This window comes from Lissotriton helveticus, chromosome 2_1, assembly GCF_964261635.1.
Source record: "Lissotriton helveticus chromosome 2_1, aLisHel1.1, whole genome shotgun sequence".
Taxonomy (NCBI): Eukaryota; Metazoa; Chordata; class Amphibia; order Caudata; family Salamandridae; genus Lissotriton; species Lissotriton helveticus.
Window position 1 is genome coordinate 874,532,198 of NC_136059.1, and position 13,516 is coordinate 874,545,713.

The window sequence follows — 13,516 nt, forward strand, 5'->3', positions numbered from 1 at the left end:
GTGTGGAGAGCCTGGGACTCACGTCTGAGCATACCCAGCCCACTCGGGGTGAAAATTGCAAAAACACAGTTGATGGACAGAATGTAGAACAATGTCATACATTCACCCCAGTACAAGGATCTGGGCCTAAATCCATCGTTTTTTTGCACTCCACACCACCCTGGGCTAGACACTGGCTATATGCAAATCAGCTCTGACCCTGTGCCTCATGGGAACAGCCCAGTCCGAACTACCAAGCCATGTCTTTCCAAGACCGGAATCAAGCATCCAAGGAACGGTTTCTGGCTATCAGCCTTTATCAGCCTGGATAGCTTGACTCCAGTGGTGTGGAGAGCCTGGGACTCACGTCTGAGCATACCCAGCCCACTCGGGGTGAAAATTGCAAAAACACAGTTGATGGACAGAATGTAGAACAATGTCATACATTCACACCAGTACAAGGATCTGGGCCTAAATCCATCGTTTTTTTGCACTCCACACCACCCTGGGTTAGACACTGGCTATATGCAAATCAGCTCTGACCCTGTGCCTCATGGGAACAGCCCAGTCCGAACTACCAAGCCATGTCTTTCCCAGACCGGAATCAAGCATCCAAGGACCGGTTTCTGGCTATCAGCCTTCATCAGCCTGGATAGCTTGACTCCAGTGGTGTGGAGAGCCTGGGACTCACGTCTGAGCATACCCAGCCCACTCGGGGTGAAACTTGCAAAAACACAGTTGATGGACAGAATGTAGAACAATGTCATACATTCACCCCAGTACAAGGATCTGGACCTAAATCCATCGTGTTTTTGCACTCCACACCACCCTGGGTTAGACACTGGCTATATGCAAATCAGCTCTGACCCTTTGCCTCATGGGAACAGCCCAGTCCGAACTACCAAGCCATGTCTTTCCCAGACCGGAATCAAGCATCCAAGGACCGGTTTCTGGCTATCAGCCTTCATCAGCCTGGATAGCTTGACTCCAGTGGTGTGGAGAGCCTGGGACTCACGTCTGAGCATACCCAGCCCACTCAGGGTGAAAATTGCAAAAACACAGTTGATGGTCAGAATGTAGAACAATGTCATACATTCACCCCAGTACAAGGATCTGGGCCTAAATCCATCGTTTTTTTGCACTCCACACCACCCTGGGTTAGACACTGGCTATAAGCAAATCAGCACTGACCCTGTGCCTCATGGAAACAGACCAGTCCGAACTACCAAGCCATGTCTTTCCCAGACCGGAATCAAGCATCCAAGGACCGGTTTCTGGCTATCAGCCTTCATCAGCCTGGATAGCTTGACTCCAGTGGTGTGGAGAGCCTGGGACTCACGTCTGAGCATACCCAGCCCACTCGGGGTGAAAATTGCAAAAACACAGTTGATGGACAGAATGTAGAACAATGTCATACATTCTCCCCAGTACAAGGATCTGGGCCTAAATCCATCGTTTTTTTGCACTCCACACCACCCTGGGTTAGACACTGGCTATATGCAAATCAGCTCTGACCCTGTGCCTCATGGGAACAGCCCAGTCCGAACTACCAAGCCATGTCTTTCCCAGACCGGAATCAAGCATCCAAGGACCGGTTTCTGGCTATCAGCCTTCATCAGCCTGGATAGCTTGACTCCAGTGGTGTGGAGAGCCTGGGACTCACGTCTGAGCATACCCAGCCCACTCGGGGTGAAAATTGCAAAAACACAGTTGATGGACAGAATGTAGAACAATGTCATACATTCACCCCAGTACAAGGATCTGGGCCTAAATCCATCGTTTTTTTGCACTCCACACCACCCTGGGTTAGACACTGGCTATATGCAAATCAGCTCTGACCCTGTGCCTCATGGGAACAGCCCAGTCCGAACTACCAAGCCATGTCTTTCCCAGACCGTAATCAAGCATCCAAGGACCGGTTTCTGGCTATCAGCCTTCATCAGCCTGGATAGCTTGACTCCAGTGGTGTGGAGAGCCTGGGACTCACGTCTGAGCATACCCAGCCCACTCGGGGTGAAAATTGCAAAAACACAGTTGATGGACAGAATGTAGAACAATGTCATATATTCACCCCAGTACAAGGATCTGGGCCTAAATCCATCTTTTTTTGCACTCCACACCACCCTGGGATAGACACTGGCTATATGCAAATCAGCTCTGACCCTGTGCCTCATGGGAACAGCCCAGTCCGAACTACCAAGCCATGTCTTTCCCAGAGCGGAATCAAGCATCCAAGGACCGGTTTCTGGCTATCAGCCTTCATCAGCCAGGATAGCTTGACTCCAGTGGTGTGGAGAGCCTGGGACTCACGTCTGAGCATACCCAGCCCACTCGGGGTGAAAATTGCAAAAACACAGTTGATGGACAGAATGTAGAACAATGTCATACATTCACCCCAGTACAAGGATCTGGGCCTAAATCCATCGTTTTTTTGCACTCCACACCACCCTGGGTTAGACACTGGCTATATGCAAATCAGCTCTGACCCTGTGCCTCATGGGAACAGCCCAGTCCGAACTACCAAGCCATGTCTTTCCCAGACCGGAATCAAGCATCCAAGGACCGGTTTCTGGCTATCAGCCTTCATCAGCCTGGATAGCTTGACTCCTGTGGTGTGGAGAGCCTGGGACTCACGTCTGAGCATACCCAGCCCACTCGGGGTGAAAATTGCAAAAACACAGTTGATGGACAGAATGTAGAACAATGTCATACATTCACCCCAGTACAAGGATCTGGGCCTAAATCCATCGTTTTTTTGCACTCCACACCACCCTGGGTTAGACACTGGCTATATGCAAATCAGCTCTGACCCTGTGCCTCATGGGAACAGCCCAGTCCGAACTACCAAGCCATGTCTTTCCCAGACCGGAATCAAGCATCCAAGGACCGGTTTCTGGCTATCAGCCTTCATCAGCCTGGATAGCTTGACTCCAGTGGTGTGGAGAGCCTGGGACTCACGTCTGAGCATACCCAGCCCACTCGGGGTGAAAATTGCAAAAACACAGTTGATGGACAGAATGTAGAACAATGTCATACATTCTCCCCAGTACAAGGATCTGGGCCTAAATCCATCTTTTTTTTGCACTCCACACCACCCTGGGTTAGACACTGGCTATAGGCAAATCAGCTCTGACCCTGTGCCTCATGGGAACAGCCCAGTCCGAACTACCAAGCCATGTCTTTCCCAGACTGGAATCAAGCATCCAAGGACCGGTTTCTGGCTATCAGCCTTCATCAGCCTGGATAGCTTGACTCCAGTGGTGTGGAGAGCCTGGGACTCACGTCTGAGCATACCCAGCCCACTCGGGGTGAAAATTGCAAAAACACAGTTGATGGACAGAATGTAGAACAATGTCATACATTCACCCCAGTACAAGGATCTGGGTCTAAATCCATCGTTTTATTGCACTCCACACCACCCTGGGTTAGACACTGGCTATATGCAAATCAGCTCTGACCCTGTGCCTCATTGGAACAGCCCAGTCCGAACTACCAAGCCATGTCTTTCCCAGATCGGAATCAAGCATCCAAGGACCGGTTTCTGGCTATCAGCCTTCATCAGCCTGGATAGCTTGACTCCAGTGGTGTGGAGAGCCTGGGACTCACGTCTGAGCATACCCAGCCCACTCGGGGTGAAAATTGCAAAAACACAGTTGATGGACAGAATGTAGAACAATGTCATACATTCACCCCAGTACAAGGATCTGGGCCTAAATCCATCGTGTTTTTGCACTCCACACCACCCTGGGTTAGACACTGGCTAAATGCAAATCAGCTCTGACCCTGTGCCCCATGGGAACAGCCCAGTCCGAACTACCAAGCCATGTCTTTCCCAGACCGGAATCAAGCATCCAAGGACCGGTTTCTGGCTATCAGCCTTCATCAGCCTGGATAGCTTGACTCCAGTGGTGTGGAGAGCCTGGGACTCACGTCTGAGCATACCCAGCCCACTCTGGGTGAAAATTGCAAAAACACAGTTGATGGACAGAATGTAGAACAATGTCATACATTCACCCCTGTACAAGGATCTGGGGCTAAATCCATCGTTTTTTTGCACTCCACACCACCCTGGGTTAGACACTGGCTATATGCAAATCAGCTCTGACCCTGTGCCTCATTGGAACAGCCCAGTCCGAACTACCAAGCCATGTCTTTCCCAGATCGGAATCAAGCATCCAAGGACCGGTTTCTGGCTATCAGCCTTCATCAGCCTGGATAGCTTGACTCCAGTGGTGTGGAGAGCCTGGGACTCACGTCTGAGCATACCCAGCCCACTCGGGGTGAAAATTGCAAAAACACAGTTGATGGACAGAATGTAGAACAATGTCATACATTCACCCCAGTACAAGGATCTGGACCTACATCCATCATTTTTTTGCACTCCACACCACCGTGGGTTAGACACTGGCTATATGCAAATCAGCTCTGACCCTGTGCCTCATGGGAACAGCCCAGTCCGAACTACCAAGCCATGTCTTTCCTAGACCGGAATCAAGCATCCAAGGACCGGTTTCTGGCTATCAGCCTTCATCAGCCTGGATAGCTTGACTCCAGTGGTGTGGAGAGCCTGGGACTCACGTCTGAGCATACCCAGCCCACTCGGGGTGAAAATTGCAAAAACACAGTTGATGGACAGAATGTATAACAATGTCATACATTCACCCCAGTACAAGGATTTGGGCCTAAATCCATCGTTTTTTTGCACTCCACACCACCCTGGGCTAGACACTGGCTATATGCAAATCAGCTCTGACCCTGTGCCTCATGGGAACAGCCCAGTCCGAACTACCAAGCCATGTCTTTCCAAGACCGCAATCAAGCATCCAAGGAACGGTTTCTGGCTATCAGCCTTTATCAGCCTAGATAGCTTGACTCCAGTGGTGTGGAGAGCCTGGGACTCACGTCTGAGCATACCCAGCCCACTCGGGGTGAAAATTGCAAAAACACAGTTGATGGACAGAATGTAGAACAATGTCATACATTCACCCCAGTACAAGGATCTGGGCCTAAATCCATCGTTTTTTTGCACTCCACACCACCCTGGGTTAGACACTGGCTATATGCAAATCAGCTCTGACCCTGTGCCTCATGGGAACAGCCCAGTCCGAACTACCAAGCCATGTCTTTCCCAGACCGGAATCAAGCATCCAAGGACCGGTTTCTGGCTATCAGCCTTCATCAGCCTGGATAGCTTGACTCCAGTGGTGTGGAGAGCCTGGGACTCACGTCTGAGCATACCCAGCCCACTCGGGGTGAAACTTGCAAAAACACAGTTGATGGACAGAATGTAGAACAATGTCATACATTTACCCCAGTACAAGGATCTGGACCTAAATCCATCACTTTTTTGCACTCCACACCACCCTGGGTTAGACACTGGCTATATGCAAATCAGCTCTGACCCTTTGCCTCATGGGAACAGCCCAGTCCGAACTACCAAGCCATGTCTTTCCCAGACCGGAATCAAGCATCCAAGGACCGGTTTATGGCTATCAGCCTTCATCAGCCTGGATAGCTTGACTCCAGTGGTGTGGAGAGCCTGGGACTCACGTCTGAGCATACCCAGCCCACTCAGGGTGAAAATTGCAAAAACACAGTTGATGGACAGAATGTAGAACAATGTCATACATTCACCCCAGTACAAGGATCTGGGCCTAAATCCATCGTTTTTTTGCACTCCACACCACCCTGGGTTAGACACTGGCTATAAGCAAATCAGCACTGACCCTGTGCCTCATGGGAACAGCCCAGTCCGAACTACCAAGCCATGTCTTTCCCAGACCGGAATCAAGCATCCAAGGACAGGTTTCTGGCTATCAGCCTTCATCAGCCTGGATAGCTTGACTCCAGTGGTGTGGAGAGCCTGGGACTCACGTCTGAGCATACCCAGCCCACTCGGGGTGAAAATTGCAAAAACACAGTTGATGGACAGAATGTAGAACAATGTCATACATTCTCCCCAGTACAAGGATCTGGGCCTAAATCCATCTTTTTTTTGCACTCCACACCACCCTGGGTTAGACACTGGCTATATGCAAATCAGCTCTGACCCTGTGCCTCATGGGAACAGCCCAGTCCGAACTACCAAGCCATGTCTTTCCCAGACTGGAATCAAGCATCCAAGGACCGGTTTCTGGCTATCAGCCTTCATCAGCCTGGATAGCTTGACTCCAGTGGTGTGGAGAGCCTGGGACTCACGTCTGAGCATACCCAGCCCACTCGGGGTGAAAATTGCAAAAACACAGTTGATGGACAGAATGTAGAACAATGTCATACATTCACCCCTGTACAAGGATCTGGGGCTAAATCCATCGTTTTTTTGCACTCCACACCACCCTGGGTTAGACACTGGCTATATGCAAATCAGCTCTGACCCTGTGCCTCATGGGAACAGCCCAGTCCGAACTACCAAGCCATGTCTTTCCCAGACCGGAATCAAGCATCCAAGGACCGGTTTCTGGCTATCAGCCTTCATCAGCCTGGATAGCTTGACTCCAGTGGTGTGGAGAGCCTGGGACTCACGTCTGAGCATACCCAGCCCACTCGGGGTGAAAATTGCAAAAACACAGTTGATGGACAGAATGTAGAACAATGTCATACATTCACCCCAGTACAAGGATCTGGGCCTAAATCCATCGTTTTTTTGCACTCCACACCACCCTGGGTTAGACACTGGCTATATGCAAATCAGCTCTGACCCTGTGCCTCATGGGAACAGCCCAGTCCGAACTACCAAGCCATGTCTTTCCAAGACCGGAATCAAGCATCCAAGGACCGGTTTCTGGCTATCAGCCTTCATCAGCCTGGATAGCTTGACTCCAGTGGTGTGGAGAGCCTGGGACTCACATCTGAGCATACCCAGCCCACTCGGGGTGAAAATTGCAAAAACACAGTTGATGGACAGAATGTAGAACAATGTCATACATTCACCCCAGTACAAGGATCTGGGCCTAAATCCATCGTTTTTTTGCACTCCACACCACCCTGGGTTAGACACTGGCTATATGCAAATCAGCTCTGACCCTGTGCCTCAGGGGAACAGCCCAGTCCGAACTACCAAGCCATGTCTTTCCCAGACCTGAACCAAGCATCCAAGGACCGGTTTCTGGCTATCAGCCTTCATCAGCCTGGATAGCTTGACTCCAGTGGTGTGGAGAGCCTGGGACTCATGTCTGAGCATACCCAGCCCACTCGGGGTGAAAATTGCAAAAACACAGTTGATGGACAGAATGTAGAACAATGTCATACATTCACCCCAGTACAAGGATCTGGGCCTAAATCCATCGTTTTTTTGCACTCCACACCACCCTGGGGTAGACACTGGCTATATGCAAATCAGCTCTGACACTGTGCCTCATGGGAACAGCCCAGTCCGAACTACCAAGCCATGTCTTTCCCAGACCGGAATCAAGCATCCAAGGACCGGTTTCTGGCTATCAGCCTTCATCAGCCTGGATAGCTTGACTCCAGTGGTGTGGAGAGCCTGGGACTCACGTCTGAGCATATCCAGCCCACTCGGGGTGAAAATTGCAAAAACACAGTTGATGGACAGAATGTAGAACAATGTCATACATTCACCCCAGTACAAGGATCTGGGCCTAAATCAATCGTTTTTTTGCACTCCACACCACCCTGGGTTAGACACTGGCTATATGCAAATCAGCTCTGACCCTGTGCCTCATGGGAACAGCCCAGTCCAAACTACCAAGCCATGTCTTTCCCAGACCGGAATCAAGCATCCAAGGACCGGTTTCTGGCTATCAGCCTTCATCAGTCTGGATAGCTTGACTCCAGTGGTGTGGAGAGCCTGGGACTCACGTCTGAGCATATCCAGCCCACTCGGGGTGAAAATTGCAAAAACACAGTTGATGGACAGAATGTAGAACAATGTCATACATTCACCCCAGTACAAGGATCTGGGCCTAAATCCATCTTTTTTTGCACTCCACACCACCCTGGGTTAGACACTGGCTACATGCAAATCAGCTCTGACCCTGTGCCTCATGGGAACAGCCCAGTCCAAACTACCAAGCTATGTCTTTCCCAGACCGGAATCAAGCATCCAAGGACCGTTTTCTGGCTATCAGCCTTCATCAGCCTGGATAGCTTGACTCCAGTGGTGTGGAGAGCCTGGGACTCACGTCTGAGCATACCCAGCCCACTCGGGGTGAAAATTGCAAAAACACAGTTGATGGACAGATTGTAGAACAATGTCATACATTCACCCCAGTACAAGGATCTGGGCCTAAATCCATCGTTTTTTTGCACTCCACACCACCCTGGGTTAGACACTGGCTATATGCAAATCAGCTCTGACCCTGTGCCTCATGGGAACAGCCCAGTCCGAACTACCAAGCCATGTCTTTCCCAGACCGGAATTAAGCATCCAAGGACCTGTTTCTGGCTATCAGCCTTCATCAGCCTGGATAGCTTGACTCCAGTGGTGTGGAGAGCCTGGGACTCTAGTCTGAGCATACCCAGCCCACTCGGGGTGAACATTGCAAAAACACAGTTGATGGACAGAATGTAGAACAATGTCATACATTCACCCCAGTACAAGGATCTGGGCCTAAATCCATCGTTTTTTTGCACTCCACACCACCCTGGGGTAGACACTGGCTATATGCAAATCAGCTCTGACACTGTGCCTCATGGGAACAGCCCAGTCCGAACTACCAAGCCATGTCTTTCCCAGACCGGAATCAAGCATCCAAGGACCGGTTTCTGGCTATCAGCCTTCATCAGCCTGGATAGCTTGACTCCAGTGGTGTGGAGAGCCTGGGACTCACGTCTGAGCATATCCAGCCCACTCGGGGTGAAAATTGCAAAAACACAGTTGATGGACAGAATGTAGAACAATGTCATACATTCACCCCAGTACAAGGATCTGGGCCTAAATCAATCGTTTTTTTGCACTCCACACCACCCTGGGTTAGACACTGGCTATATGCAAATCAGCTCTGACCCTGTGCCTCATGGGAACAGCCCAGTCCAAACTACCAAGCCATGTCTTTCCCAGACCGGAATCAAGCATCCAAGGACCGGTTTCTGGCTATCAGCCTTCATCAGTCTGGATAGCTTGACTCCAGTGGTGTGGAGAGCCTGGGACTCACGTCTGAGCATATCCAGCCCACTCGGGGTGAAAATTGCAAAAACACAGTTGATGGACAGAATGTAGAACAATGTCATACATTCACCCCAGTACAAGGATCTGGGCCTAAATCCATCTTTTTTTGCACTCCACACCACCCTGGGTTAGACACTGGCTACATGCAAATCAGCTCTGACCCTGTGCCTCATGGGAACAGCCCAGTCCAAACTACCAAGCTATGTCTTTCCCAGACCGGAATCAAGCATCCAAGGACCGTTTTCTGGCTATCAGCCTTCATCAGCCTGGATAGCTTGACTCCAGTGGTGTGGAGAGCCTGGGACTCACGTCTGAGCATACCCAGCCCACTCGGGGTGAAAATTGCAAAAACACAGTTGATGGACAGATTGTAGAACAATGTCATACATTCACCCCAGTACAAGGATCTGGGCCTAAATCCATCGTTTTTTTGCACTCCACACCACCCTGGGTTAGACACTGGCTATATGCAAATCAGCTCTGACCCTGTGCCTCATGGGAACAGCCCAGTCCGAACTACCAAGCCATGTCTTTCCCAGACCGGAATTAAGCATCCAAGGACCTGTTTCTGGCTATCAGCCTTCATCAGCCTGGATAGCTTGACTCCAGTGGTGTGGAGAGCCTGGGACTCTAGTCTGAGCATACCCAGCCCACTCGGGGTGAAAATTGCAAAAACACAGTTGATGGACAGAATGTAGAACAATGTCATACATTCACCCCAGTACAAGGATCTGGGCCTAAATCCATCGTTTTTTTGCACTCCACACCACCCTGGGTTAGACACTGGCTATATGCAAATCAGCTCTGACCCTGTGCCTCATGGGAACAGGCCAGTCCGAACTACCAAGCCATGTCTTTCCCAGACCGGAATCAAGCTATCCAGGCTGATGAAGGCTGATAGCCAGAAACCGGTCCTTGGATGCTTGATTCCGGTCTGGGAAAGACATGGCTTGGTAGTTCGGACTGGACTGTTCCCTTGAGGCACAGGGTCAGAGCTGATTTGCATATAGCCAGTGTCTAACCCAGGGTGGTGTGGAGTGCAAAAAACGATGGATTTAGGACCAGATCCTTGTACTGGGGTGAATGTATGACATTGTTCTACATTCTGTCCATCAACTGTGTTTTTTGCAATTTTCACCCCGAGCGGGCTGGGTATGCTCAGACGTGAGTCCCAGGCTCTCCACACCACTGGAGTCAAGCTATCCAGGCTGATGAAGGCTGATAGCCAGAAACCGGTCCTGGGATGCTTGATTCCGGTCTGGGAAAGACATGGCTTGGTAGTTCGGACTGGACTGTTCCCTTGAGGCACAGGGTCAGAGCTGATTTGCATATAGCCAGTGTATAACCCAGGGTGGTGTGGAGTGCAAAAAAACAATGGATTTAGGCCCAGATCCTTGTACTGGGGTGAATGTATGACATTGTTCTACATTCTGTCCATCAACTGTGTTTTTTGCAGTTTAAAAAGAGGGGACACAGGTAAGCCTGGAGGGTCCGGGTCCCCCTCGTTACAGGGCCATATGTGATTTATTACTGCAATCTTCCAGGTGTGTTTGAGGCTGCTGTTTCCATGACAGGACGCGTTGGGATGGCTAGAGAGCAACTGGGCTATGTTGATCTGCTAAAGGGTCACTCTGGAACCGTAACAAGTGTTTTATTGTGAATTTGGGTAGCGCAGGCAACAGTTGCTCTGCGGTGTGCTGGACTCCTAAAAGCATGACCTTTTTTATAAATTAATCTGATGCGAACAACAGCAGGAATGTGTTCAATATGTAATGGAGGAACAAAGAGAGCATGTACAAATATGCAGCACAGCCTTTACAACGTAAATGCCTGTACCACACATGCCTTTCACATACAGGCATTAATCACGTATGGTAAGTGTTAAAACTCCCCATTCACACACATATTTTAATTTATTCTAATGTTTAATTATTTTCTTTTTTTGGGGGAACCCCTCCCACCCCACGTTTTATTTTATTTACTCTTAACCTTCCTTTACCACTACACACCCCAAAATCCAAATTTTTTATAATCACATTATTTTCTTTTGAGTGGCTCCCCAAGCTTGCCATTGTTTTTAATCTACCACTCACCTTTCTTTACCACTACTAAATCTAAAATTACCCATATATCTCTTAAACACTAGTCACACATAAACCATACATTTATCCTACTTCCCTTTGCCACTGTCCACCCCAGAGCCCTAAAATTACTTTCCCTTACAAAATGGTATATATATATATACAGGGCACAAGTCCTAAAAAAAGAAGTAGGGGGATGCTGATGTCACAACAGGAAGTGACGTCACGAAAGGTGGCTTGCACCATCAGACTCATTACCTCCCCTCGCTCACCCCTTAGATGCGATTGCACCAGAGAAGCCAGCGCATGAGCAGCGTTCTGAATGAGCTCCGATCTCGCCCCAGAGAGGCCAAAGAGTGAATGTGTGACTCCATTTGTTCCAGTTATCGAGCTTCCGGTAAAATAAGTGGGGGGACGCCACCCACCCGCGTGATACCCCGACTCGAGCCCTGTATATATATAAATATATATATATATATATATATATATATATATATATATATATATATATATATATATATATATATATTCCTCCGTACACTCTCCAGCGAGTATACCGCCGCCTGACACTTGAGAATCGTGTCGTCACTTCGGACCCCACAGGAGTAGGTCCCTTAATATTGTCTGTAAAGCATCTCCTTAGTCAGAAAGGATTGACGACGACGCCCTGTGTAGCTGGCTTAAATTAACTTTATTTTAGCCGTTTTTGAACGAGTTTCAGCTGACTTTGCAGCAATATATATATTACTCCAAATGCTGCTATCGCAGTTCTCCTTCCAATGGTGTCGAGTCGAAAAAGGCTAACGACGAAACGCGTCGTCTTGGTGCACATTAAAATAATTGTGCAAAAATCCCTGGTGTGCCACTTGTCTTTTCCCATCTGGAGTCTTGGAGGAGAAGTATTTGGGGAATATATCCAAGTGTTATCCATTCCATTCAAAAACTTTATTTCATAAAAGGCCATAAAAAGTAGAAGTTTATATTCAATATAACATTAACGAGTAAAATTTGACAATTCATAGTTTAAATATTGCAATACATCTCAGAAAAACATTTTGATATGTCCAAGGTCTTTATGCCATTTAAAAAACACGAATAATTAAAACCAGATAAAAACTATTAAAATTAGGGGCTAAAAAAGACATAAAATGCGGAGAGTATTTTTTACAGTTGCTGGGTAGTATTAAAAAAGGCCCTATGCCTGTGCCACATGGAATTAAGGAAACACGACACTGCAAAAACTATGTTGGGATGCGTATCAGATCTTAACATTCTATATGCTTGCAGATACTGTGTACATCCCAGGTTTCTGCATAATGGGATAAGCCAACGCCGTCTGGCAGATTTGTAGCCTGGGCAGAAAAAGAGGACGTGCGTATCGGTCTCATCAGGGCTGTTGCAGGCAGGACAACCTGCAGAGGAATCATTTGACCATTTGTTCACAAAAGCATTGACCGTCCAGACTCAAAGAGGTACTCGGTTTTTATATTAAGAAAATCAACTGTTAGGTGCCCGAGTTTGGGGTTCACCTGCAAGTCGGCTGATTTATGTTCCCTATAGGCTCTGACAAGTTGTAGTCATGAAGTTGTTAGGGACACTACCTCTGGGTTGGTCCACAGGTTGGGCACCCCTATACTGACACAGGTTTTTTTGATTTGCTTGAACCAGGACAGTTTTCCCACCCCCAGTAAACACAATCCCCCTTAAGTTAATTTCAGTAAAATGCAAGTTCGGCAGTTGCCCACAGTCTGCGCCAGAAAGACCTAACTCTTCTGCAATTGGTTTGACTCCTTAGTCCAGTCGCAGAGGAATAAGGGGAGTGCTAGGCGGTAAGCCCAGGAGCTTTCCCATAAATTGTTTTTCTGTTTTGGCCAATTCGCCAGAAGGGCAGTGGCCCCATAATTCCACCCCATACATTGCAGCACTTCTCACTTGCACTTTGTATATTTCAACTGCAGGACCTGGCGATTTGTATGACGTGTTCCTATAGGATTTGGTAATTCCCGCTGCCAGCTGCGCTAGCCTCAAACCTGCCTTGGCTAGTTGTGATCCCCAATCAAATGTTTCGGAAAATGTGGGCCAAGGTAATCGAAGACAGTCACCCGCTCTAAGGAAATACCATTTAGGGAGTGATTTGGGCGAGATGTTTCGGCTGGATTAAAAACCATGAATTTGGTCTTTGTAGTATTGATCTCTAACCCTCGATTTTTACAGAATAGAGAAAAGCTGTCTAGGATTCTTTAGATGCCCATGGGAGATTTTGACAAAAGCAAGGTGTCATCCGAAAACATCATTGCTTGCACCCTGCCTTGCTGCAAATTGGGGGCAT